This window comes from Lepeophtheirus salmonis, chromosome 7, assembly GCF_016086655.4.
Source record: "Lepeophtheirus salmonis chromosome 7, UVic_Lsal_1.4, whole genome shotgun sequence".
Classification (NCBI taxonomy): Eukaryota; Metazoa; Arthropoda; class Copepoda; order Siphonostomatoida; family Caligidae; genus Lepeophtheirus; species Lepeophtheirus salmonis.
Window position 1 is genome coordinate 5,742,376 of NC_052137.2, and position 24,811 is coordinate 5,767,186.

Here is a 24,811-nt window from a genome sequence, read left to right on the forward strand (position 1 = left end):
AATGAGAGATGTGGGGTCGTACATTGTCTAGCCACATATTTTACGGGTCGATGTGGGGCCGTACATTGTCTAGCAACATATTTTACGGGTCGAACTAACAAAAGTTTGGGAACTACTGCTACAATAACACACTCTTTGCTAAATTGCCTTTTTCATAGATTACAATCAGTGACATCGTCAATTATCAACATTTATCAGCATAAGTATGACCGATAAATACTTTGGATAGACCTACGCTAATAGTAATGGCAAGCTTTTTTTTTACCTTAAAGGTCAGATGTGTGTCGACAGATTCGATATAAGTAAGGATGTTTATTTTGTAAAGTGCGACAAGATAGCAGGAACGATACTTTATGATATTACTTAATTAAGACCTTTTTTAACATCACAATAAAATCTGTAATATTATAGATGATAACTCCCACTCAAATCATCGGTGTTGCTCTCCGTGTTTCATGATCACCTCCCACCTAGTTACTCAATAGATAGAGGATATCTGTTAAAGAATAAAGTATAATAATAACAGCTTGATAAAAGGTCATTGCTAAACCTCAACTAAAGTCATATTCATTTTTTTTAAATTTTATATAGAGTACTTCCCATTTTTTTCTTTTTTAATAAGAGTTAAACTAAACGCATGCAAGATTTTATTCATCTTTACATACCAGCGTTTCCATATTTGATAGAACTCTTACCATATACTTTAAATGTAAGTGAATGATGATATACATCAGAGAGCAAAACACTACAGTGTTTCCTATTTTGTTCTTACTTTATAAATATAGAATATACATCAGATTGGACTATCTACACTCTCGATGCCACATGCAAAACGCCTATGAGGCTTCAATAATATTACTACATTGTTATTTCTCAGATCGAATATATTATACATCAGGAAGCACTGCACATAATGCACCCTGTATACACGCTCGATGCTACATACAAAACGCCTGTTATATTTAATTAATATGACCACGAGGTTATTTCTTAGATCAAAAATGTCTTCTTTTCAAACATACATACAGATAAACTTGGCTTTATGAATATAGATGATTATATTTTGGTGCATTTAAAAAAATTACGCTTATGAATATATGTCTTTTATTTTCCAAAGCTGCGTCATTATTCTTGATAAAGCAAAGTTTGTTTTTCTGTTTGGCCAAATCTTTGAATATACCTTTGAAAACGAGTCACCAATTGCACTGTATATATTGTGTCATGATGGAAATCCTATAAATATTTTTGATATAAGAAGGGAAAATATAATGATATTAGTGTGATATTGCAAGCGTGTACACGGTACATGTATAACAGGAGCAATTTTTCTGTATATTTTCGCAATTGGTCTCTAATGTATATCATAATTCATGTACCTATATGTTAAAAGTTGAAAAAATAGAAACGCTACTATCATAAAAGAAATTTTGGTTGTTTTATTAGTGAGCGCTATTCTAGACTAGGGATTCTTAACCCTGTTTTATTGGTGTAAAAGGAAATCCAAAAATCAAATTTTTGAAAAATATTTCAAAATATTAAATTTCAACAAAAAAGAAATTCTAAATCCATAGATTTTCTAAAAAAAATTCAAAAATCCTGAGCTATATGCAACAAATTAAAATTTTTTCTTCAAAAATTCATATTTATTCTCAAAAATTAAGTTTTTTTCAAAAAAAAACTCAAAATCAGCTGAAATAATTTGGGAAAAAATTTCAATCATAAAATTTGGAAAAAAATTTCAATTATAAAATTTTGAAAAAAAATTTCAAATATTAAATTTTTTAGAGAAAAACATTCAACCATTAAATTTTCTAGTTTTTACAATTTCAAAAATCCTGAGCTACTTACAAAAAATTTAATTTTGAATTTTTTAAAAATTTTTATCTGTTCTCAAAAAAATTAAGTTTATTTAGGGATAAAAAATTTCACATATAAAATTTTTTGGATACAAAAAATAAACCATTAAATTTACTAATAAAAAACAAAAATTCCTTACTTGGGGGGTTTCAGGCCCTCCAACCCACTCCTGTGTTATATACCACTTGTAAAATATTCTTTCAAAATCTCAAATACCCCTTGGAGTGCCTCCACTTATCCCAAGGGACACGCGTATCCCCATTTGAGAACCACTGCTTTAGACTAAAAGTACTCATCGGTCATCCATACATGTTAATCCCCCCCCTCAAACTCGTATTATTATCCCTTCATTCTTGAGAGAACACGTCAAATGAATTGACATAAATATTATTGTATCGAGTAGTTAAGTGTGCTTGTGTGCTTATGAAAGACGGAGAGTCACACTTAGAATTTCTGGGGGAGTTATCTTCTATACTATTGAAGAAAGATTTGTTTTCTAAACGGCATCTGATTACTCTGGACAAAGCTAAGTACTACAGGTAATTACTTAAAAGTAAAAAAGGTATGTGCTTAAAGAAAAAAAACTAAAAAAATGGCGATTAGAAAAGGAAAAACTTTTGATACGTGTGCTCCCCCCCCATTATTTTATAAGTCGTGGTATTTAAGCAATAATAATCATCTTCCTTAAAAAGAAGGAAGAATTCTCACCTATCTTTGGTGTAAAATGATTTTAAAATGCCTAATAAAATAATTAAATATTAATTTAAATACAGTCATAATATTTTCCTTGCATTAATCCTATTTTAAATGTACAAGGTTGTCGTCTTTATAACAGCAATTCATTTTCTCCCTCCACAATCATAAAACAGGCAGCTGATATTAGCATTCAGGTGTACCACATGTCTCACTCCTGCTTTCTCCTTCCGCTTTTACAAAAAATACATCTCTACTGGAGAGTATAAAGGATTAACTTGCGCGTAAGTGCCGAAAAGTAATTCAGGATTTGTGGTGGATTTATTTGTGTGGACTTGGAGTAAAATTTGGGATCCACAACAGATAAATTCCTGCGTTTATCATTGCTAGATCCGAAATAGGGGTCATGTTTATTTCGTCCATCTCAAAGCTGCTCACAGCTAATTTAATGAAACGTCTTGACAGCTACATATGTTGGTCTCCTTCCAAACATCCTTTAAATAACCAAAGTGGCCTTGTTAATTTTTGATTACTTTATTTCAACATACCGATGGATAATATGATTTTAATCAATGAATATAATCATTTAATAAACAGTATTTTGTTCCTTAATATGTAAAGAAACGTGAATAAATGGATATGGTCTATGGAGACGTACGCCTAAGCAATACTAAACACTCATATTCCGAACAATGGTTCATATAAATTACATACACACATTTATGACGAGTTGAAAACAATGTACATTGTATATTTTATGTAATAGCTGGAGGAGATTCCTAAAGCCACAAAGTAAATATTAATAATTACTGTAAAATAAGTTTATTTCCATGTTTGTTTTTTTCCTGAAATAATTATGTACTACTTATGGACAGGATAAGGCGGATATATGTAATAAGGAGCATAGCCAATTGATTTTGTACTAAATGTGTAGAATCTTATTACTAGGAATCAATTAGTAATTAATTGATTTTAAATCCTTTTTGTCAAACTGTTATAGTTATTCAAAGAATAAATAATATTTGAAATGATAAAAAGATGTCTTCATATTACTAAACATTATTCAGCTAATATTCAATCAACTATGAATTTTGTAGAAATTTAAAAAGTATATGTTTATACTATATGTATAAGGACTGCGTTTTTTTATGGTGTATAATTTGATTAGTAGGGGTGGATTTTTGGAGTGGGGGTAGAGAAAGTAGAAGCAATACTTATGTTATAAACAGAGTGGACATTTTTGTAAGGAACCAAAGAGCGTGAGGAGAAGGCGTGAGCAAGATATACGGTACTACGGACTTAAAACACTTGTTAATATCAACTGCCTGTTATATATACGACTATTATTGTGTTTTTTGGGGGTGGGGGGAAGGGGAGAAAATGATGTTCATAGTTATATGTTGAGTTGACATATTTGTAATGAATAAACTTCGTTTAAAAGTTTGAAAAGGAAAAATTGTTATTGCGTGTGCTCTTTCTTCTTCATTATTTAATCGGTCGTCGTGGTGTGAGGTTCTTCCACTAAAGTAAGCATTCTTCCCTATCTTTAGAGCAATTAGTTTTAAATATTAAAACAAATTTATCTATAATATTTTCCCTGTACTAGTGATTTTTTAAATGTAGAACGTTCTCCTCATTAAAAGAGTAATTATTTTTCTCCTTCAAAAATTATATAATAAGGAGGTGATATTTACAAGGGTCTTAATTCAGTAACACCCTATTGTCATCCTTAAGTATTATCGAATTAAGACCCTTATTAATATCAAGTGCCTGTTATATGACTTTTTTGGAGGAGGGATATGGATGACTGCTATACAGAACCTATTACTATTTAATTAACATAAGTGTAAGTAAAGTATTATAGTTAAATATGTTTAAATATACAGTCAAACTCTGATATCAGAAATTCGGATATAATTAAAATATGCTTATAGTCAACGATCTCTGAGATGTAACTTTTTTCAAAACATATAATATGAAGCAAAAAATCTGGGAAAATAGCAGTTTCCTCTAACAGGATTTGACTTTATACTAGGTATGCGCCTTTGAAATGAGACTTCCGGCTATTGGTTCCTAGGTGTCGCCAGTTAGACATTATAAACCGGTCCAAATGTTTATTTCAACAATATTTAATTCATTGTTTGTATAGTTTAATTCAACCAAGTACTTATTTGCTCATAAAAATTTCTAATTTTGTGCCTACAAACTACAATGAGCGGACGTCATTGATTTTCTGTTACCAATTGAAGAAAAACGCTTCTCAAGCCCATCAAATCCTTGTAAAAGCTTACAATGGACAGGTTCTAAGCAGAATACAGTGCTTCAGGTGGTTTGAAAAATTCCAAAGTAGTGATTTTGACGTGATAAATTGAGCGCGGCCAGCCACCAAAAATGTTTGAAGACACAAAATTGCAAGCATTGCCCGATAAAGATTATGGCCAAAAGCAAGAACAGCTTGCAGAACAACAATAATTGGCCAATTTGAACCGTTCCATACGCAAAAAACGCCCAAAATATGAAGCCAGGCAACACAAAGTAATTTTCCTTGATGACAATGCACCACAGCATCCTCTATAGCCACCCGCCAGCTGGTTGAATCGTACGGCTGGGAACCTCTTGCTCATGCGGCTTACTCACCAGACCTGGCACCCTCCCATTATTACTTGTTTGCATCGATAGGCTACCCACTCAATGATTTGCACTTCGATTCTCACACTGAAGCCAAAAAATGGATCGATGTCTAGTTTGCAGCCAAAGGTGAACAATTTTTTTAAAAGGCATCCATAAATTTGACTGAAAGATGGGGGAAATATGTGGCTAGCGAAGGCACATACTTTGAAGATTAAATTTGTAACCATTTTTTCACAATAAGCGTACAAAATTTAAAAAAAAGTATAATTTCATAAGCGGCTACCTAGTGTATGTATATGAACTATTATTAAAATAAATTAAAAATAAGATACATCAAGATAAGGGGAAATTCTTTCTTCATAGATAGATACCAAAACGATCTATTAAAAAAAAAAAAAAAAAGAGCAAACGCACCAACTATTTTTCTTTCTCTAATCTATAAACTGTCTTTTATATCTACAAAAATATCATCCCTACTATTAACTCCTACAGAATATCCCCATCTATCACATGTATATAGACTGCCAAGAAAAAGTTAGGAAAAAAATAATTTTTCGTCATTTTCATCAATGTGTATGATTTTATTATTATTTTTTATATTAACCCAATGAAAATTTATGATGAAAATAAATCTATAAAATATTTTTTAATTATTTGTCTTTAAAAATGCAGCTGTTTTGGCCCAGCTTAATATCACAAATAATATTTCTCTCTCGCAAGTATGAAAGATTGGTAGTTAATTCCTTCCAAATGATTATCATTCTATCTTGAAAACGTATGCCATTCTTTCTGGATAGAGATTAATTGGAAGTAAGTTTCTTTTCCAACAAGAAAAACACCCAAAACATACGTCCAAGATTTGTCAAAATTTCTTGGAAAATAATGAATGCTTGGAATGATATCACACCTGTCTATCTTGAAAAACAATCAGCGAGACTGTCAATAGTCTGTAAAGCAGTTATAGTTTCAAAGTGATGATTTTTTGAATTAAATGCTTATATTGAACCTTAATTTTTCTTCATTTTAATTGCCTAATTACTGTGTTACCTTATGATAAAGTCATACGTAGTTAGAAAAAGAAGTGAAATTCCATTATTTTCCAAACTTTTCCATGGCATTCCAACTCTGTATTAATAAAGCAATATATATCAGAATGTGTATATATACTCCGTAGAGCTATTTTTGAGTATATCTTAGGACTGCATAGATACTTCACCTAAGAACTAACAATGTCATCAAGAATAATATTTATCAAGTCAAGCCTTTGCTTCAAAACTATTTTTTTTTCATCAAAAAGCAATGCTTTATTAACACACAAAATCCTTTTTTTTATCCATTTGAGTAAAAATAACCAAAGTTGCTTAACTCACAATTAGGTATTGAGTAATTACGTGTATAGGTAAGTATTCTTTCCTCAAGAATAAATGAATAATCATAAATGCTTGAGAAAATAAAAACATTGTTTAATTTGAAAACAACAATTACAATTGAACTACAGCTGTAGAACAATTGGATCGTGAGATATAGCATTGTGAGTTAAGCAACTTTGGTTAGTTTTACTCAAATGGATAAAAAAAGGATTTTGTGTGTTAATCTTTAAACATTCTTCAAATTGTCAGGATTACAACGTATTTTTTTAACTCTTATGCATCACTGGTTTTCTTCTATATTAATAGGTTTTGTAACAAAATTGTGTACGCTTATCCAACCATATTAAAAAAGAAAGCCCATATATACAAATATTTAGTGTGGTAAATTTTATTAAATTGGAATTTCATTTCTTATTTTTCAACATTCTGTTACTCACCTAGGCCGTTCTAAGACTTCTCAAAGTTGGGTCTAATGCGTTTCACCAGTGATGTTCAGAAGACCATCATTCCTTTCATTTTTCACTTGATTTTAACAAAAATTACATAATCTTATTTTAATTAAAAACAACAGTTTGAGGCTCTGGTACAGCCTTCAAAATGACGCCCCTTCCAAGTATCAAAACTGATTTTTTTTAAATTTTTTGGTAGAACATATCTCAATATATGTTTTCAAACATATCCAAAATTCAGAGTAAGATTTTAATCGGACCACTTCCAATAAGAACATTAACTTGAGTATGTAGAGCCGCTTTAATAGTATATTAGTATTATTATTCTATATTTAAACTCGTATGTAATATACATATTTTCTGTTGATTAATAAAATAAATTAGGATTGTTATTTAGGCAAGTAAAATTATAGAAGGGCCCAGGTGAGTCACAGAACCTTAATATTTAAGACACTCTCTTGTTTCAAATAGAAAAACCAGCTCATCAAAAATCATCAAAATTGGTGATTGTTATGTCATGAGGTGTATACACTTGACGTGGAATGACCCAAATGTGGCTGCTTTTCTACAAGTTAGGCCTTCACCTTGTAAAGAAACAATTCATAGTATGCTCCTGCAATGGTTTGACCTATTTGAAGATAATTGATTAAAATAAATGCAAAACTAACGCAAAGAACAGTCGCCATTGCTATCCCGGTAAGTTCTCCCCATTGCAGACCACAATTTGCACTGATTTTGTGTTGTAAAGGGTATAATGTTGCATTTAAGAATAGTCTATAGTAATTAGTCAGCGCATAAACTGCACAAACAGAGCGTTGGAAATATTATTGCAAACCACTTTTTGGTTTAACGTGGGAAAACGTTGCACCCCAGATAGAGACAGCTTTTTTACTACTAAATGTTGACTTAATATGTGACAAACATGTTCTTTTGACAAGTTCATAATCTTTGCTATCACGTTTACTACAATTTGGTGGGCTTTGGCTATGTTTTCGTGGGTAGTTGTAGTTTTTGGACGTCTCGAACGTTCATCGTCTTTCAAGCACATACAACTAAGTTTAAAATCAGCTGTCTGGAATATTATTTTGGTAAAAAATGGTGCAAAGTACCCATACACAGAATCCAACTCATCTTTCATTTGCGTAGGTGTATTTCCTTTCAAAAACAAATATGCAATATTATTATTATTACAGCTTGATACTCCATTTTGTCTATTTTCAGAAAAACCCTCAAACCAACTCAGTCAAACGACTGTTACATAATAATGGCTGAAAATTTGTTAAGTAGCTGTTAACAGATGATAGATAAATGTAACTAGTTTTTTCACAAGTGCTGTCATCTTCCTTTTGACCTGTAAAACTTTTCATACTGAACTCCTATTAATGTATAAAGCAAAATTGGTTTGTTTGTAGATGCTTTATAACTCGAGACAATACCGAATACTCATTCTAGTAAGCAAATAAGAGAGATATGGAAGCATCAACTCAATTGTTATAATTGGAATTTTGACAGGTGGAACATAAAACTTACGAATCAGTCATGTTTATCAACTAAGGGTTATGGTGTATGTGTTATTGACGAAATTTTAATAACTTTGTTTTCAAAAAAACAACAACTTCGAATTGCGGCTGTGTTAAAAAATAAAACAAACCTTCCTGCTATATCGTTTTATGTATGTATGCGAAAAACATCATACTGGGTGGTCCAATTAAATTCGAACGCTTACTAATTCAATAATTAATCAAGGTTGAGTGATTGAAGTTAATTCATATTTCAATTTATTAAAGCATACACAATTAGTTACAAGACAATCCAAACTTGAGTTTTCTAGCCTACCTACAATTCGATGGAATGACACTTGAACGTGATCAACGAATTTCAATTCGAGCATTCCCAGGAGTTGATCGTCTCCAGGACCGCCGTCTACACTGTCAGCCAGTCCGTCACGTCGGAGAGGAAGACGAGCTCTGTCAAAAAGGTCACATTGGTACGGATGAGTTAGGGAAATCAGCCCAGGGCAATCCCCTCAAGCCTATGAGAGGCCCACGCAAGAGGTATCGGGGGTTATACCAGACTGTCCAGAGAGCTATAAAAAAAGTGGGAAGAAAGAGCTTCGTGAGGCTGGAGAGGCCCTTTTGGACACCAGCAATGAAAGAAACCCATTTCCTCCGTAGCAAGACTCTTTCGAATGAGTCTTTTAAGTTCTTTTGAATTCTTTTTTGACACGTTTATCCCCTTCCCCATGCCGTCCGTCAACCAAGTACCGAGGAACTCAATGCCACTGTCATCCAGCATCCAACATCTACATCGAGTCAGAGAACCAGGCCTTTCACGGCCAATTGGAAGCATTAATAGCCGCTATGGGCTGCTACATTAATGAATTAGAGAGCTCAGACACACTTCTATTTATATTTAGTATTAACTTTGTTTAAATTATATTGTTAGTTAATTCTTATTTAAATTTAAAACTTTGAGTGTTTATTTTTTAATGGACCACTCGGTAGGTTTGATGTCTTTACATTATGTATGTACAAGCATGTATTCCTTCAGGAAATGTTGTCCAGCACCACACCATATGATACATGCTCATTTAGAGCAAATGTATATAATATATATTATAGTAACACACCCTAATATACATAGAAAAAACAAAAAGAATAAAGCATAGTTGTTGAAAAGCACTCGTGTAATAGGGAAACCTACATAATTTGTAGTGTTACGACTCGGTCCGACAACGGTTCGATCATTGGTGATTTTTTAAAGACAGATTTGCGGCCATATTTCGGAAGAGACCATTATCCTAGACTGTAGACTGAAATATAACATTTTTTTAAATGTATATGTCGTTATCTTTATTGCATCACGCAACCTTTCCTACGACTACAGCCCCTCCAGTCGACCTCCTGCGGACGCCCCTATGATTCTTGAGAATTGTTGACAGTTTAACAAAACCTAATTCTAGATCAAGCAACCAACGTTCAGAAAACTGTTTAAAAAAGCTGAAACATCGACAGTTGATTGCAACGTTACTTTTATTCTATTATACAACCTTTTATACGAAAATACATAGAAAGGAATGCCCAACATTAGTTGGTAGTTGGCTAAATCTGATTAAATATGGAATAATTACTTAATCACTTTTAAGAATAGCTCAAAGCTTAACAAGACTTTCCAATTCTAATTCTACTAATTCATTTTCCAAACACTGATATGGAGAAAAGACGCGGAAACATCGACAGCTGAGAACAAATTCCCTGAAAAATGGCTTCATTAAACAAACATTTTAAATACGTACATATTATTTTAAATTTAGGCTAAATATAAGAAAAACCCAATTTGGTGGAGGCTTGGTTTTTGGTTTTTGCTGCGCTGATAATTTGATCGAATGACCTTTTTTTTAGGAAAATTAATCCTGAAAAACTCTGTTCTCTTATTAAATCCATCACTCCAGAGATTTCTTTATATGGGAAATATTTTAATGATATTGTAACAATTTTGGCAAAAAAATACTTCTTGAAGTGAGAATGTGTAATAGGCTGCAATGCAGCGCGTGGGCAACGTGTTGGAAATTCCTGGTCTGGACTGAAATATATATATTTATTTCAAAATGAAAAATGAAGGGAAAGGGGCAAAATCAGTTGTAACTCATTAGTTTCTTTTTAAATACGAAATAATTATCCAATCTTTGTTTTTGAATTGTGTACAGCCCAACAATTCTTAATTCTCCTCAAAAATAATTTTAATAAAGGGGGAGACCCGTTGCTATTCACAAAAAATTAAATTTTTTCCTTGCTGCATAATTTGTCCGAATTCACTTTTTTTTAGAAAATAAATCTTAAAGAAAACAAAAAAAATTATGCCTATTTTTTTTTATCCTCACCAAAAAAAAAATTCTATAGAATTTTTTTTCTTCTTAATTTGGTAGGGTCTAAAGCACAAATAAAAAAAGGCCCTACAGTCATTGACCAAATTCTAGTATTTTCAGACCGAGCCCAAACACTTATACAGACCTACATACTATTAGAACACATGGTACATGGATTCAATGGAGGACTTTGTGTGTGTCTACGTACAATACATATACTACACATGAAACCTGAATATAAGTACTTTATCAATGTGAATTACATAACTCATACACTGTCATTCACATATCCAATAATAAAAACTAAAAAGAAAACAAGTGCAAAAGTGGAGAGAAGGAGTCGTTTCAAAACAACTAGTACAAAATGAAAACCGCGCAACCTTTCATCGTATTTTGTAATTATTTTTTTATATGAATAAATTTTGGCTATTTCTTCATATAAATAATATAAGGACTGCTCATAACTACTCATTTACTAAAATATGACTAAGGAATATTATAGTTCAGTATCAAATAAAATACTATGTAGATCAGGGGTAGGCAACCTTTGAGACATGGAGTACCAACTTACACATTTCTAATCAATGAGTGTGCCACTATGAACAAATAAAAAACACACACAGAAAATACGGTAATATGTTCTAATTTACGCGTGCCAGTGATTGATTTATTTGACTAACTACCAGATGATTTCGGGCCTTTTTTCTATTTCTTTTTTTGGAGGAAAGGTTGTGTGATACAATAAAGATAAGAACGTGATACGTGTTGTGTCTGTCCTTATTTAGGATTGGAGACTGCAGTCCTGTCCAGTTCAGACTCGGCCCGGTCTAGTGCGGTCCTAAAAACTTATCATGTTCCTTCCTAGATGACGTCACTCAACTTTATTTCTTCTTTTTTTAAATTTTTCCTCAGAGTCTGACGGACCGACATTCTTAAAGACCTGTCCTAAAACTGGACTGAAGGAATAAGGACCAATACACCATTTCTGGAGTGTCGGTCCTTATTTAGTTCTGAAGACTACAGCCCCGTCAAGTTCAGTTTAAGACGGGTTCAGTTTATCTTGGCCGGCTGTAGTTCAGTACGAAAACTTATATAGTTTGTTCCTCGATGTCGTAACTCAACTTTATTTCTTCGATTTTTTTAATCAGCTTCCCTAATCCGTATTCTGAACGTTGATTGGTTGAATTATAATGTGCTCTCGTTAGGCTGTGAACCCTTTTTAATAGTCAGTAGATAATATCTTTATAGTTGAGATGAATGGTCTAATTACAAAATGAATTTGGGTTTTTTTTCACTGTTTCTTTTCGTATGAAAGCTTCTATGGGATCATGTAAGTAAAGACGTGAGATTGGACCAAAACAAATAGAAAATAGAAAAATTCGGTCAAGATTGGTCCCAAACATAGGACTTAGTGAAGAAAAAGGGAGAAGAAAGACCCATATTTTTTAGTCAGTTGCAGTAGATAGGCTATTTCATCTTAAATTCTATTGAAGCCAAATAAAACTTATTATGAATTGACTAGCTAAGAGCTGTAATTTGGCTTTATTTTCGTTTAAAAGTTTGCGTTATGCAATAAAGATAAGGACGGGAGATTTACTCCAAAGAAAAATCCGGGCAAGAGATTGTTGCCAAACATAGAAAAAGATAGATTTAGTAAGTGAAGAAAAAGGAATACAAAAACCCCGTATTTTTGAGTCAGCTATCGTAGGTAGGATGTATTGTATTATGTTATATTACAAAAAGTTAAAGTTTTAGAAAAAATTGCCAACTACCAACTGATTTTATGCCTTTTTTCTTTTTATTTTCGTATGAAAGGCACCCTGATACCCACTTGCAAATACATGTCGGTACCTTTGGTGATGTCCAATCAAAAGACTGACTTTGTTCAGCTTTTTGCTTCTCATGCGATTTTTAGACGGGTACAATACATTTTAATTTGAAAAAAAAAAAAAAGTATCTTTGGGTCTGAACTGGCTTTTTATGCCTTTAATACTGCTTTTAAATATATAGGGTTGATCTTGTCTAGTAGTACTCATTTGATTATTTTCAATTTTTCAAGAGTAAAATCTAAAAGAGAGGTTTTGGTAAGACATTTATTTAAACAAATAATTGGAATATAGTGCTCCGCACAACTTTCATTGAATATGTGAGGCCTCAGTTCTAATAATTACCTTAAAACGAAGCCTAAATACATTGCAGGCCTTGACTATGTAGTCACATTCGAGCATAGACCCTCAGTCTTGATAGAAGCCTTTAGAGACTGTGAACTCCTGTTAGGAGTATTACACAACTTCTTCTCCAGATGCACATAGATAGAGTAGTCCAAGGGGTTCTTGTATGGAGAGGAGGGAAGGTACGTGTTGAGGTTCCTAAAGTCCACAAAGTTGTCTCTCAGGAAGACCTGGGTATCAGCGGTACGATGACACGGAGCTCCGTTTTGAGTGAAAATAAAGGTGTAGCCGAACTTTTCTCTCGCCCTAGGTAGTAGCACTTTCTTATATAGAAGCTCGATGTAAGCGTCAACATTGAGCTGCTCCTTCGCCCCTCCATACCCCCAACGTTGGGGGAAGACTTCCCCTCTGCTTTCCACTATGCACAATGATGGCAGTGAATAAGTCCCTGGAACAATAAACAGTGGTGCGGCTGCACCTGTGCTCCTTGGAAATATCCATGAGGGACATCCTGCTTGAGAGAAGCTTCAAAAACTCACTCCTTTATTGCTCTGTTTTACCTAGTTTGTTTTGTTTTTAATTCAGTCGAAACTTTATATAAGGAATCTTGAGTAACAAAATCTATTTTTTTTCCAAGTTGGAAGACAATCGACGAATAAGTTTCCGATGTATTAAAATTTAAATTAAGTGTACCCCTAGATAAGATCAACCCTGTAATGATGCTATGAGTAGAACAATTGTACTTTTGATTTGTATTTTGCAATATTTGATTTATCATATCGATGTTGAAGAAATAAAAACATGCCCCCTCTAGATTTACATATGAATTTAAACGAAAAATATTCAAACCAATTAGATCCCATCAGGGTTTGTTATTATGAAAAGATTTTGTCAAATGGTTACTTCCTTAGTTTTGCATCTAACGGAAATATTATATAAATTCAATTACCCAATAAAGATTCTAGATACTTTGATAACCTGCGTCCTAATCAATGCATAATATATTTTATAGAATCTTCTCATACATTAAGAAATATTCTGCACCTTGTCTTTCATAGTTTTGGCCTCTAAGATGTCCTACTTTGTTGAATCGTACTTTTTCCACAACCAATTATTTTTAGAGACCCTGTTTGTTGCATTACGACAAAGGTTATGGATGGATGTTGATCAAATTTGGTACAAAAATTATATATGGTCACAGTTAGTGGCTATTAAACTTTGAGAGGTAATTGTCAATGGTCAAGGTGGCACAAAAACTTATAAAAAGCATAATCGGCCATACCTTTGAAAAAAATTGAACTACATTACGCAAATTGACTCTGTTGAGGGCCCATTCTAGTTTCCAATGTATTTTGAGCATATATGTATACCAGTTACTTTTCAGGGTAAAGGTTGAGTGGTACAATAAAGGTAGGGACGTGTACAATGCAACTATCTATGTAGATGCATCCCTTAGTACTAGTCAAGACTAATGGAGATTCTACGTTTGATTTAGATAATATCCAGTTGTTTAAGCTAGAATTAAGCAATACCATAAGCTTTTTAAGATCCAAAAAAAAGTTGGAGTAGCTGAACCAATTAGGGTGTTTTCTGATAATACAGGTTTACTGTACTAGAGATACTTCGGATCTGGGTCCACGATCCGTCCTATCTCTATTTCAGCTTATTATGGAGTGGTAGATTCATTTGTATACATATATATTAACGATGTATTTTTTATCGATTCAACACGAAGGAAATAATGCATTATATGACGTATTTTGTTTTATGGGAGCAGGTGTAGGGAGTGAGCGAGGGAGGAAGGTTATACTGCTATTTTTTTTTTTGTATCTTTGTTGTTAGGTTAATCATTAAAGGAGGAGTAAAGTCCCTTGGAATTAATTTGCCAAATAATTTGCAAAAATATTTTAAAGGACAAAGAAATATACATATGTAATGTTGTAGCATATAGGCGGGGTTAGAATAATTATGAAGCAAATCCTTCATGCAAGCTTTTAGGGGTTTGCTACTAAATCAGTCCTTAAGTCTGGCGCTTTTGATCTACATTCTTTACCAGGTGGTACATTGAAATCTGAACACATACTTATTTAATAATTGATAAAGGTTTAGTGGTTGAAATTAATTCATATTTCCTTATATTAAAGCATAAGCAATTAATCACTAAAAAAAACAACCTGAGCTCTTTAGCTTACGTACAAGTCGAGAAAATGAGAGTTGAACGTAATCGACAAATTTCCATTCGCGCACTCCAAGCAGTTGAGCGTCTCCAGGACCAACGTCTACGCCATCAGCTAGTTCAAAACGTTGAAAAAGAAGAAGGGCTCTGTCAAAAAGGTAAAATTAGACCCACAGGGGTTAAAGAACACAGTCTCTATCCAATTACCTCAAATGCATGAGATCCCATGCAAGCGATCTCGGGGTTTCACACCAGACTTCCAAGAGCTATAAAAAAGTAGGTGGAAAGAGTTTTGTGAGGGTGGAGAGGCCACTTTCACACCAGCAATGATAGAAACCTATCTCCTCTGTTGTAAGACTCTATTGAATGAGTTTTGTCGGTTATTATGAACTCTTTTTTGAAGCTTTTGGGTTCCTAAAGCCTTGATACCAAGCCCCGCGACCAAACCTTTTGGATGTACGTCCAAAAAAACCTGCAGTGCCCTTCATTCAAACGCCGAGGCCCTCAAAGGGACTGACAGCCAGATCTGAGACGTCATAACAACGACTACATCTGCAGCGGGTGTAAGGCCTTTTGCCGATGCCTAGAAGCTATTATTGGCGCCAAGGGTGGCTACATTAATGATTAAGAGAGTTTAGACACACATCTATTAATAGTGTTAATTTTGTTGGAATTATATTGTTAATTAATAAATTAAATCTTGTTAAAGTTTAAAATTCAAAGTGTTCCGATTTTAATGGGCCACTCGGTAAATCCGGCATTTATGATTTATTTTTATTAAATGTACATAAAATAGTCCTTTTTTTAAGATTGGTTTAAAAAACATAAACTGAGTAGAAGATACAATTATTGATAATATATATTTCACTCAATGTAGTCTATGTTGGCTTCAATAATTTCTCAATTCGAGTCCTAAACGACACGCAGTCCAAGGAAACTATAGCCCAAACTGAATTCTTCAACTGTAGGACGATGGAGTTGTTAAGATACTTATTGGTGGTGTGAGGACTTCTGTTGAGCTTTGGCTCAAAAGTAGCCCCGGACAAAATGATCCATAGGGGTCCAGTCGGTGTACCTAAGAGGCAGTGCTTCTGGAGTCAATCCTGAGTCGTTTTGGAGGTACGGCAGATTGTTTTAATCACACCCATAAATGTATCTTGTGACCTCTCTGCTATTATTCAGATCGTTGTTTACAAAAAACCATCACATCAACAAACCTACGTTCTGTCTCTGAAAATATTATAGGCTTGAAATCTTTTCTTGTCGACTAAAATAGGGGGGGGGAGTAAGAGACAATGCCCAGTGATAAACTGAACTAAGGAGTTCAGTTTTCCTTTCAAAAAATCCAAGAGATGCTTCCATCTCTAAAGTCTAACTCTTGGGAGCATCGCACGGCTTTGACGACAATAGTCTAGGTTCGACCAAAGTGTCTGTCATTTGTCTATGTAATCTCCCTAAAAGATGACCGAGGGATTCCAACAATTCGGGTAGGAGGTTGATCCAGAGCTCCAGGTCTGGCTGCATAGTAGCCAATCATTTCTAATGACATTACTGTGATCCCTTACACATCACAGGGAGAGAAGGACCTCACAAGCTAACGACCTCAAAAGAGTTTTCGTATCTCGGATAAGGTAACTCTTTGTCACTATCGACCGCAATGCTCCAATTGCTGCTTGAGAGCCTGACCAGATACAAAATCTTTTATGACCCCATTTCTCAATATTGTCTTTAATCAAAGAATTAGCCTCTTTTATGGCAAGCATCTCGGCTTCGAAAACAGTGTTTTAAGGAATGAGGGTTATGAAGGCTTCCCCCCACTACTTGATCCCCTTTGGTGATTATAAATCCCGAACCAACGCACGCCTTAGTCGCTCTTCGATCCATCTGAGAATTTATGAGTAAGGGGGGTTGTTGGTCGAAAATTGAACTTTTATCTGGACGTCATAAATGTATAATCCCTAATCACGAATCCGCATCTATTTTTTTCTTATAAAGTCTGATTTTTTAAATATTTATAGACTTTTTTTTTATGTTTGAGTCAACTATTGAGCATGAAGAAAAATAATAATTTAGACAAAAGTTAATTATTGCAAATATTTTTGGGCATTTTTTACGCGGATTTCACATATATCGGTATATTTGATATGCGATCATCCCATCCTGAAAAAATACAAGTACATGTTAAAAACTCTTCAAACGACCCTCGTATAGCCAGAAAATGACGTTTTTCACATTATCTTCTAGGACTGGATTCATGTTAAAGCTTCATTTAAAAATATATATATCTATTTTTAAAGTTACTAAGAGACAAAATATATATAAAATATATAAAAAAATGAGTCATAATCCTTTAAGGCTTTTACATGCATCAAATTATATATTTATACTCCAATGTGTGTATTTTATATAATTAGAGGGATTAGACTTCCTTAGATCTGATAAAATAATCAATTTATACCTCATTTGATATATTTTGATATATATAGTTGTGTAAAATATGATCTAATTATGTGTTGAATATTTGTTCGTCCATCCATGAGTCTTTTCCAAAATGAATAATCCATCATTTTTATAGTCTATTGATAGTTAATAACGGATCCTTAAGTGATTAGCATTTCTTTCATTTTGAATGGATATCATGTTTTGTTATTAATTAATATTAACAATTTTGTCATTGGTTCAAAATCATTTGTCATTACATATGTAAGATTATTATTGACATTAAAAATAGGAAGGCAAGGATTAAATCAATTGAAGCTTAATTAGAGCTAATTTGAGTAAAATACAGGAACTTTAAAAACCTTTTATATGGGTAGTAAAAGTAAAAAAGCCCACAGCTGACAAAAAACAAAAAAAAAACAATCGAAAAAGTAGGAATTTATTGTGAACATTCAATTAATTTTTTCTTATAAATATTAATATGAACTTATTTTAAGGGCCTTCTATTAGATCTTTTTGAATGAATTTAAAAAACAAATTTTCATTTCTATTTTTAAAATGATCTCTTCAAGTCGCACTTAAAAAAAAGATGAATCAGTTATATATTTTTTTAAATTTTAGTTATCTATACTTATTTTGTAATTTATTGCATTTTGGTATATTCTTCAGATCCATAGGGTTTTAGGATTCCCCTTAACTAGCTACATGGTTTGTAAATGTCCCCTTGTGCTCGTTTAGCTTTTTTATCCACTCGCAACTGACAACAGGCAACGGAAACATTAAAAAGACATATGGTAGGCAGCCTTCTGTATTTTTCATATTGACCCTGTTAATTATATTAATTATTTTTATATTATCTTATAGGGATGCAGATTACTTTATCAATAGATATCGTATACAATATACATTCAATTGAAGTCCTTGATGTATATAAATTAATTTAAACATCATATACAGAGTCTGGCCGTTGTTTAAGAAGGAACTTTGAGCGAATACGCATATAGGACGTTGTTTGGCGTTTTGAGAGTGGAAACTTGAAACTTACACTTGGGTGATTGCTCTGCCCAATCTCTTTCGATCTTACTGGTCATTATCATAGTCTTGAGGCTTGATATACTGAGGTGATGTCTATAATTTCATAAGAAAATGGCTAATATCTAGCGTTGGCATACTCTTATTTTTAATCAGTGTTATTTCGCATAACAATCCTTTTTTCTCTTTATCATATTTTTGACCCATCAACCTGTATGTGCCAAGGTCAAAAACAGGTCGAATTGTAAAATATGGAGCTACAGGCTTCTGGCCTCTTGATGTTCGTAAAAATCCCAGCGTTGTTGAATCTGCCACCTGGAATAATGTTTCAATCACAGCCCTTACAGAAATAACGTCAGCATTGATCAAAGCAAGCAGCGCTGACGGAGCAAAGATTAATTTAAGTTATACTAAAGCCTATATATTGTTATGTTCGTTGGTGAATGACTGTTTCATCTTCAACTTCTGCTCCTATAAATGATTTAAATCTAATTCATACTAGCCTAGAATATAAAAATGTATTACTTCTTTATCAGGAGTCGGTTTTAAAGAAATCGGGTTAGATGTGTGTTATTTGACAGATGAAATGTTTCCATTCCCATTTTTTAGTGAGTTGATCGATGAAGTAGCAAAAATGAGGATTACGAGCAAAGTTATCGAAATAATGATAAATAAACAAACCATTGAAATGCTTAAATGGACAAGGAACCGGGTCTGGTATACCAAAATTTACACTTGTACCTAAAGAAAATACCCCTGCGGCTTTTTGAAACTCTATAAACAAATAAATAATCATGAGATTAAGTCTTAATTTATCATATTGCACAGAAGCTTGCTAATGGCAGGCTTTTCGGGAAGGACCTCTACCAATAAAGAGCACAACAGATCTGGAACCAGGAATTGTATCATGAACTTCTCAGTCAACCAAGAGATCACTATTAATGATCAGATCAATGACTCAGACTAGTCCACAGGTCCTCTACAATAGATCCAGTTGTACAATTTCTAGATGTTAAAGCTGAAGCAGACTTCTTGAGGCTATCAAGAAGCACAAGTCTCGTAAGTCTTTGGACCTCTTCTTCTCGCTCCAACAGGATGTGCCACTTTTAGGACGAGAATATCTCCGTGGGAGCCAAGGTGTCACATGAACGACAGGTGGTTTGTGTAGGATACCGAGGACGTGCTTCTCATAGACAAAGCTAAGTAACTGGCATTTTGGCACGCCCTGTTTGTCTTCATCCAGAAGGGGGAGAGAGGTGTGTCAAGCCACACATAAAGCTCGGATTGTAGAGCCTCTCAACTCCTACATCTGCGGCTTGAATAAAAGGTTTCAACAAGAGTGCTCACCTTAACATGGGCTCCCTGAGACAACGCAATCAATCTTCCTCTCCTCTTTCTTCACCTATTTCGCACAATCAATTTTGTATTAAAAATAGTTCAGAACTAAATCATTTTCATAAAATGAGTCATGTAGGATTTAAATCCAAACATATCTTTTCATTTGATTGGACTCCTATTAGGAAAATGTATTGATTTTTATTTACTTTTTTCTACTCAAATGCAGTTTTGTTTATGATTAAATGATTTATTTTTAAATGCTTGTTTTTATTAGTTTGTACAATACATTTATAGAATCTTTTAAATAAAACTCGCGTTATGACCTGAAAAAAAAAGAAGTCAAAAATGCTATATGACTTAGTCAGGGGTTTTTCCCAAGCACGACCATATATTAATATATAAAATCCCGTACGGCATACTCAAAAACGTCTTTGTTACGCTATCCAATGACCACTGGAAGCTTAGGGTTACGGTCGACCCTGACCTTAATCCATCTTGAGATATGTTGACTAAAAAATCTGAAAAAAGGTACCTTGATTTAGATGCAAAATATTATAAATTGAATATTTCTTATTTCTGACCAGGGATAAGTCAAAGGGATTCTGATGATGATCGTTGCAAGTCTCATCCTATTTAATTTAAACATTTCAAGCCATACAGTTATTAACAAGCAATAAAGTATTACAAATACTCACAGTATATGTTAAAATGTGCTACAACTTCTTGAATAAAAGACTAAGAACACGTAAATTTAAAGTCCTCCCTGTAGCAACACTTACTATGTCTATATTCATTCAAAATTATATATTTGTGTTCCTTCTTCCTCTTTCCCCTCAGCTTCAGTACACTGGCAAAAAAAAGTTTCGAATTCATTATAATAAAAAAACAACAATTATTTCATATTGATTACTCAAATGTCATAATTTCATAATTAATTACAAAGGACTTCAAGTTGAAGTAAAGCATGACATTAAATTATATGTGGAAGATACATTTATGCTATAATCAAGGTTGATAATTTTGGTAAGAATACAAAAGCGGGTGAGGAGAAGGGAAGAAATACTTATGGCATCATTGATTAAATAATATACATCTTCTTCTATCAAGAACGTTATCATTCCCGCTTTTATTATTCAATATTAATATAATATTTGATGCTGATAGTCGATAGAGAACTGAATACAATGCCTAAAATTACGTCGCCTTCTGACTGGATTTATGAAAATGGAGGGCCAGGAATTTGGAAAATACTTACCGGATGAGAAACAGATGGATAATCAGATTTGTCGATATAAATATGCCTTTAGTCCCCTGTCTAGAATTACACGCCACTTATTATCCTCATCTCATAACAAAAGTATGGGTATTCATCTATAAAATCAAGTTCATGATGAATACATCAAGTCAAACTTTAGCTTTGATCTCACAAAGATGCTTATTGCATGTAATATAATTCATTATAAATATTATCCATTGCTAATCATCTACGTTCAAAAAATTTATGGAGAAATATACGGGTAAACCTATCCCTTTCCAAGGAACCATCATTAAATTAATGGAGGATGTTGGTACTGATGTTATTTATAGAAATACATAAAAAAGGTTTTGAGTCATCCACACCAAATGACGATCAAGTTATCAGTAAAAAGTATAAAACATTTACTAATTTCGAAATGGAACTCTGAATTTTGTTCCATCTAACAGTAAGTATTCATTTAAAAAAAAATTAATCACAAAATATGATTCTATTTTAGCTAAAATTATCAAGAATTATGATACACCACTCATTAAATGTCAAAAACAACTGCTTAAATGGTCACAACAAAGGAAGCTTTGGATGGTTCGCAACTAGTCTGTCTGACACTAATTTCTTAATTTAAATACCTAGGTATGATCATTAGGTTTTACATAGTCAATAAATATTACTTTTTTATCACTTAAGGATTAGTTATGGTTGATGAGCCCCAAGACATGGTGTTCAAAAAACTCATAAAAGGCGAAAACAACTGCTTAAATGGCCACAACAACGGGGGTAGTTACATTGGGTGTAGCATTAGTATTAGCAATTGTGTATATCTTTCATGATAATAGTATGTTGTTATATAAGCATAAGTAACGGGGAAAAATCTTTTTTGATGCCCTTAATAAGGAGTAATATCGCCGGACATTACTAGATAATTAGCTTTTGCTCTAAATCTTTACGATGTCATGTTAGAAAACTACATTAAGTCAAAAATGGTTGCCTGAATGGTCTTATCAGTTATAAAGGAGTCTTATTTTTATATATAAGATAAGTAATTAAGGTTTAAAATTTGACTGCATGGATTAACTGTTCTTTTTTGAGATAAACATCAATAAATGAAAGTGGGATTCTAAAAGCTGCTCGTACTAAGATTGGAAGAAGATATGGATTTAAATCTAACATTATTTTATGATTTTGACATTTACTTTATTATTAATAATTATTAAGATCTTATCGGTAGAGATATATCTATCCCGTGCACAATTGTATATGTAACTTGCACATGAGGAAAAAAGGGTTATGATATTTTTGATTGGCTTGTGTTTTGCAACCTAATGTTATGACATATTAAACTGAATTCCGATGTTAGAACAAGAAAATATTATTTGGATCAATCTATTATTTCAATATTCTGTATTTATAATTTATTGTTATTATTAGTTATATGATTCTAATTGTGTAATCTTGTATATTTAACTTAAATGTATGATGGTTTATTTTTTATTTTTTAGATTATATTTTAATTAAGCCTTCTATTTTAAACTTGGAACTTCAAATATATTTCGAAATACTATTACTTTGTCGTTTTATTAGTTATTATTCTGAGAATATGGTTCATAATGAATTACAATTTCATGGAGTGTGACATTTTCATATCTACTGTAACGGATAAATACCGTCTAAGTCAATTATACGTAGTATATCTTTATTAAACACTTTGCTAATAAATACTTTCGTTATACCCTCAAAAATCATAATAAAGCAGGCAACTGATAAATACTGATGTGATTATCACTGATAATCACATCAGTAAACAATGATACCATATGTCTTTCTCCCCCCACCCTTCTCCTCCTTGCACGCGTTTTTCTCTACAATATTATCAACTATAGTCATATCTTAATGTTCTACCCAGTCTATTGATCCAAACTCTATCGAGAGGGGTATTAATTCAACTATTTACAGAATTTATATTATTTTCAAAGAAAATAGAAGACGCATTTAATCAATTCCACGCCAACTGTACAGATACTAAACCATTTGTTATGGATAGACTGATAAAAATTATTCATAGTAAATATCCAAATGAACTCCTGAAGTTTTCAAAAAATTTATACGTACTAAAGCATTTATTAGACTAAACTATATTAATAAATTAAATGAGGGCCGTATAAAAAATAAATTAGCTAGGAAAATAAGAAAGATGACTCATTTTGTCTGTTAACTTTTAAAGTAATTAAATATCAAATTATTATTAATACCGAGATCTTGTGATTTAACAGATTGCGATTTTTGTTCAAGATTGTTTCCATGAATTGTGATTTAACAACTTTCGACTTTTGTTCAAGATTGTGTCCATGAATTTCTAAAGAAATATTGAATTGGTTAATAAATTAAAGTTCGTAGAAATTTGTCTGGAAATTTTTTACGTACAACTTTTACACATAAAAGTTGTTGTTACACTAGAATATCTGTCATTTTCTGAATATATATATATATATATTTTTTTCACTTGTTTTCATCAAACGCCAATTTTCAATTTTTACAAAAGTAATGGCACAAAACGACACATTTTGGACATAAAATTATTAATCCAACACTCACATACAATAACTTCAATTTCCGGAACATTTTATTATATAATTTTTGTAATATTTCTAAAAATGAACCAATTATCGAGAGTCATTTTTTCAAAGACAATATTCTCCATTATTTTCTTGTTTTTGCAGGTACCAAAAAAATATTGGTAGGTATGTGCTTCACTTTACAATGCCAATAAGTGCTATTAATGCTTTATTTTCAATAATTTTTTTTTCACGAATTTCAATTTATCAATTTTTGACAAAAAAAAAAAATAATAATAATATATTTCTCATCTAGACAATCGTTTTCAGGCGTATAAGGTGGTATGTTATTTAAACTTTATATCACAATTATGTAAACCTACGCACATTGAATTCAAGAGAATAATTGTTATCCATGATTTCATGTGACTCAAAAATATGAATTTATTTAGGGTCAAATAGTTAAAAAATTAGTTGCCAACTGTCTCTTGAAAACGGAATCGTTCAGTAATAAAAAAAAAAAAAAAGAAGAGTACCCGCCCCACCCTGTCAATGAGGTGTCCCTTATTTATTTTTCAGAGAGTTGGGAACCCTATTTACAGGAGTCAAATGGATTTGCTTTCTTCAAATACTTGAATTCAAGAACAGGATTACAAAATATCCTTTTAAATGATTAATTATGAATACTTGATTGTTAGGAAAATACATTTGTAGTATTAAGGAGCAATGAATTGTTCGTATGACGTCATATTGATTTAGTTAAAAGAAAGGGAAGGAACAAGCATGGTTATTATTCATCCATAAATAGACCGCAAATGAGTAAGGGGGAGACAAATACATACAAGTACGTGACACGTTAGAGCATTTGAGTCAGCTTTGGTAAGAGAAGGCTTTAGAAGGAAGGGAATGAATGAATGAATATGAATGAAAGCATGACGTCACAAATTATTATTATGTTATAATTATCAGAGTGAGAGAAGGAG

General features: G+C 32.5%; 1 long non-coding RNA gene across 5 annotated transcripts; it reads left to right on the plus strand.

Moving 5' to 3' along the window:
- The first annotated feature begins 2,272 nt into the window (after positions 1 to 2,272).
- On the plus strand, positions 2,273 to 21,731 carry LOC121122018 (uncharacterized). Of its 5 annotated transcripts, none has more exons than XR_005865663.2 (4): positions 2,273 to 2,396; positions 3,172 to 3,342; positions 18,516 to 19,241; positions 19,293 to 21,731. It is a non-coding gene; the product is annotated as an uncharacterized lncRNA (long non-coding RNA). The 5 variants fall into 5 exon arrangements; XR_005865662.2 differs by having other exon boundaries at positions 18,516 to 18,772; positions 18,909 to 21,731; XR_005865661.2 differs by having other exon boundaries at positions 18,516 to 21,731.
- The last annotated feature ends 3,080 nt before the right edge of the window (positions 21,732 to 24,811 follow it).